Source organism: Pan paniscus, chromosome 11, assembly GCF_029289425.2.
Source record: "Pan paniscus chromosome 11, NHGRI_mPanPan1-v2.0_pri, whole genome shotgun sequence".
In the NCBI taxonomy this organism is placed as follows: domain Eukaryota; kingdom Metazoa; phylum Chordata; class Mammalia; order Primates; family Hominidae; genus Pan; species Pan paniscus.
This window is the reverse complement of record NC_073260.2, coordinates 79,278,140-79,283,440: the sequence shown is the minus strand read 5'-3', so window position 1 is coordinate 79,283,440 and position 5,301 is coordinate 79,278,140. Positions and strand designations below refer to the sequence as shown.

The 5,301-nt window shown below is 37.6% G+C and overlaps 1 pseudogene; it reads left to right on the top strand.

Moving 5' to 3' along the window:
* Positions 1-2,176: 2,176 nt before the first annotated feature.
* Positions 2,177-3,936, top strand: LOC129398679 (tigger transposable element-derived protein 1-like; annotated as a pseudogene).
* Positions 3,937-5,301: the final 1,365 nt, after the last annotated feature.

Genomic DNA, 5,301 nt, shown 5'->3' with positions numbered 1-5,301 from the left:
AACAAAATAAATTCACAGAAATCCTTCTTGACAAACCCTGGAAAAAAGAATGAAGAAAGAGATCAGAGATTAAAGTACCTGTGGCACACCACAAGAGGACCAACACGTGCACTATGAGAGTTCAAGAAGGCAAAGAGAGAGAACAAAGGGCAAAGAGATTATTTGAAGAAATAATGTCTTAAAATCTCCAAATTTGATGATAGATATGAATCTATACATCCAAGAAGCTCATTAAATGCTTTGTAAGGTAAACCCAAAGATAGTACACTGAAGCATATTGTTACCAAACTGTTGAAAGACACAAAGAGAGGACCTTTCAAGCAGCAACAAAAAGTGACTCATTATGTGCAAGTTGTCATAAGTAAGATTATTGATAAGGCTGGGCTGCATCCCTGCCCAAATCTCATCTTGAATTGTAGTTCCCATAATCCCCACCAGTCATGGGAGGGACCCTTTGGGAGGCAATTTTATCACGAGGGCAGTTACCCTCATACTGTTTTCATGATGGTAAGTGAGTCCTCACGAGATCTGATGGTTTTATAAGGGACTTTTTCCCCTTTTACTCATCAATTCTCCTTGACATCATGTGAAGAAGGATGTGTTTCCTTCCCCTTCCACCATGATTATAAGTTTCTTGAGGCTTCCCTAGCCATGTGGAATTGTGAGTCAATTTAACTCTTTTCTTTATAAATTACCCAGTCTCGGGCAGTTTTTTATAGCAGCGTGAGAACGGACTAATACAATTATCAACTGATTTATCAGGTAGAAACTTTGGAATCCAGAATTGGTGGGCTGATATATTTAAAGTGTTACAAGAAAAAAAAAAAAAACTGTGAACTGATAATTCTATGTCCAGCAAAACTGTCCACCATAATGAGGGAAAAATTAAGTACATTTTCAGATAAGCAAAAGCTGACATGTTCATTACCACCAGATCTCCTTTACAAGAAATGACAAAAGAAGTCTTTCATATTGAAATGGAAGGATGCTACATAGTAACTTAATGTCAGCTCTTCTCAATCAATTTCTTCTAAAAACTTAAAGAGGAGAAAATAGCTTTTTAACTAATATTATGAGGCCAGCTTTACTCTGATGCTGAAGCCAGACAAAAATGCTGGCCAATTGTGTTGACTCATGCCTGTAATTCTAGCACTATGGGAAGCCAAGTTGGGCAGATCACTTGAACTCAGGAGTTTGAGACCAGCCTGGGCAACATAGTGAAACTTTGTTCCTACAAAAAAAAAAAAAAAAAAAAGTTGGGCATGGTGGTGCATACCTATAGTCTCAACTACTTGAGGGGCTGAGGCAGGAGGATTGCTTGAGCCCAGAAGGTCAGGGCTGCAGTAAGCCAAGATTGTGCCACTGCACTCCCGCCTGGATGACAAAGGGAGACCCTGTCTTAAAAAAAAAAAATGCTACAAGACAAAGAAAACTACAGATTAATATCTTTTGAAAATTGATATAAAAAATTTAAAAGCTTCAATAAAATATGAACAAACTGACTTCAACAGCATATTAATATTATACACCACAATGAAGTGAGATTTATTTATGAAAGGCAAAGCTGGTTCAATATATGAAAATCCATCAAATGCACCATGATTTAGCAATTTCAAATATATGCCCAAAAGTATTGATATCAGGGATTTCAATGGATATGTGTATATCAGTGTTCACAGCAGCATTATTCACAATATCTGAAAGCTAGAAACCACCCATATGTCCATATGTGGAAGTATGGATAAATAAAATGTGGTAGATACAGGATGCCTTGTTTTATTGTGCTTTGCTGTATTGTACTTCACAGATATTTCGTTTTTTACCAATTGAAAATTTGTGGCAACCTTGCCTCGAGCAAGTCTATTGATACCATTTTTCTAATAGCATGTGCTTACTTGTGTCCCTATGTCACATTTTGGTAATTCTCACATACCTTAAGATTGTTCATCGATATTATATCTGTTGTGGTGATCTGTGGTCAGTTCCTATTGATGTTCCTATTGTAATTATTTTGGTGTGCCATGAACCTCACCCAGATAAGATGGAGAACTTAATCTGTAAATATTGTACGTGTTCTGACTGCTCCACTGACCAACCATTCCTCTTTCACCCTTTTCTTGGGCTTCCCTATTCCCTGAGACACAACAGTATTGAAATTAGGCTAATTAATATGCCTATGGTGGCAAACAAGTGTTCAAGTGAGAAAAAAGGATACAAGTCTCTCACTTTAAACCAATAGCTAGAAAGGATTAAGTTTAGGGAGGAAGGCCTGTCAAAAACTGAGATAAGCCAAAAGCTAAGCCTCTTGTACCAAGCAGTTAGCAAAGTTGCAAATGCAAATGAAAAGTTCTTGAAAAAAAATTAAAAGTGCTACTTTAGTGAACATACCAATGAAAAGAAAGTGAAATAGCCTTATTGCTGATATGGAGCAAGTTTTAGTGGTCTGGATAGATCAAACCAGCTACATCATTCCCTTAAGCTGAAGCTTAATCTAAAACAAGGCCCTAACTGTCTTCGATGCTGTGAAGGCTGAGAGAAGTGAGGAAGCTGCAGGAGAAGAGTTTGAGTCTAGCACTGATTGGTTCATAGGTTTAAGGAAATAATGCATTTTCATAACATAGAACTGAAAGGTGAAGCAGCAAGTGCTGATGTAGAAACTGCAGCAAGTTATTCAGAAGATCTAGCTAAGATAATTGAAGGTGACTACACTAAACAACAGATTTTCAATGTGATAAAACAGCCTTCTATTAGAAGAAGATGCCATGTAGGACTTTCATAGCTAAAGAGGAGACGTCAGTCCCTGGTTTCAAAACTTTAAAAAATACAATGATTCTCTTGTCAGGGGCTAATGCAACTGATGACTTTAAGCTGAAGCCAATGCGCATTTACCATTCCAAAAATCCTAGGGCCCTTAAGAATGGTGCTAAATCTACTCTGTGCCCTTATCAATGGAACAAGGCCAAGATGACAGCACATCTGTTTACAGTATAGTCTCCTGAATATTTTAAGCCCACTGATGACACCTACTCCTCAGAAAAAAAGATTTCTTTTAAAATGTTACTGCTATTGACAGTGAACCTAGTCCTTCAGGAGCTCTAATGGAGATATACAGGGAGATTAATGTTGTCTCATGCCTACTAACACAGTGTCCATTCTACAGTCCATGGAACAAGGAGTAATTTCAACTTTGAAGTCTTATTATTTAAGAAATACATTTTGTAAAGCTATAGCTGCCATAGATAAAGATTTCTCTGATGTATGTAGGCAAAATAAGTTGAAAACCTCCTAGAAAAGATTCGCCTTTCTAGATGTCATTAAGAACATTTGTGAATTATGGTAAGAGGTCAAAATATCAACATGAACACAGTTTGGAAGAAGATTCCAACTCTCATAGATGACTTTGAGGGTTTCAAGACTTCAGCGGAGGAAGTAACTGCATATGAGTTACAAATATCAAGAGAAATAGAATTGGAAGTTGAGCCTGAAGGTGTGACTGAATTACTGCAATCTCACGATAAAACTTGAGTGGATCAGGATTGCTTCTTATGAATGAGCAAAGAAAGTGATTTCTTGAGATGGAATCTTCCCCTGGTGAAGATGTTGTGAACATTGTTTAAGTGATGACAAAAGAATTAGAATATTACATAAGCTTAGTTCATAAAGCAGTGTCAGAGTTCGAGAGGACTGACTCCAATTTTGAAAGAAGTTCTACCATGGGCAAAATGCCATCAAACAGCATTGCATGCTACAGAGAAACCATTCATGAAAGAAAGAATGAATCTATATGGTAAACTTTATTATTCTCTTAAGACATTTCCACAGCCACCCCAGCCTTCAATAACCACAACCCTGATCAATCAGCACCCATCAACATCAAGGCAAAATTCTCCACCAGCAAAAAGATTACAAGTAACTGAAGGCTTAGAGGATTTTTAGCATTTTTTAGCAATAAAGTATTTTTTAATTATGATATATGTACATTGCATTTTTAGACATGCTCTTGCACATTTAATAAACTATAGTGTAAACATGATTTTTATTATGCACTGAGAAACCAAATATTTACGTAATATGCTTTACTGTGGTCGTCTAGAATCAAATATCTCCAAGGTATGCCTGTATTCTTCAACCTTTGGGCTCCAAGCTAGCTATACTGTTGTGTTGTTTTGTTTTGTTTGTTTTCCCAAAAGCATGTAAAAATCTCTCTGAGACAAAAATTTGCCTCAGTTTTCAGGGCCTTCTTGGTGTTCCTCCCTTAATCTGCCATCCAGATGGATTTTCTGGATATCTATACTTGCAGGCATGAGAATTTAACCCTCCAGGGACAGACTCCTTGTGTTACTGAGCTCTTATTGCTTCTCCCGTTCCATCTGTTCTTTAGATGAAGTGGAGACTGTGGTTCGAGGACTCGTACCTACAATGCCAGGTGTCAGCTCTCACAGTGAGGAGGAGGTTAAGGAAATGGCCCCACAGTCACACTGGCTGGGCTCAGGCATCTGACCAGCAGGGAGACCTTGGGGAAGGTGCTGCTTCTGTTAATCCTCAGAATCCTAATTTATAAAATGTGGATTATCAGATTGAGGACTAAATGAGATAATCTGTTTAATATTTTTATAATAATGCCTGCAACTCAGTAAGTCCTCTGTAAATCTGGGTATTGTATTTTACTTCAGTCTTTCAGTGTGAGGACTTGTTTCAGGGCAAAATTGGTGAGCCTCTGGTGAATCCCACCAGGTAGCATATAATTTCAACTAGGTGGGAAGAAGGTGGTGTCTAGGACCAATCCTACAATGACAAAGCCTAAGATTACAGTATCACAGCTCTAAATAGCTACAGCAGATTCATGAGTATTTTGTTAACCAAGAACTGGAGAGGTTAGTAGAGTAAGAGGCTCCCATTAAGAATCTCTTATTAAGATAGACTAAAAAAGAGAGTCAAGATTCTGGGAGCTAGTTTAGAATATAGGGTACGATTACAGTATCACAGCTCTAAATAGCTACAGCAGAGTCATGAGTATTTTGTTAACCAAGAACTGGAGAGGTTAGTAGAGTAAGAGGCTCCCATTAAGAATCTCTTATTAAGATAGACTAAAAAAGAGAGTCAAGATTCTGGGAGCTAGTTTAGAATATAGGGTAAGTGCACTTTTAGAAAGTGGAATAAGGACTCAAAATATGGAAAGAGAGTTTTTACAGTGTCTTCAGAAAACTGTTGAAGGAACCCATGATGGCTCAGTTCCATGGGACAAGCAGTGCTTAATCCCTCTAGAGTAAGGGTCTGAAAATGTATTTTGTAAAGAGCCAG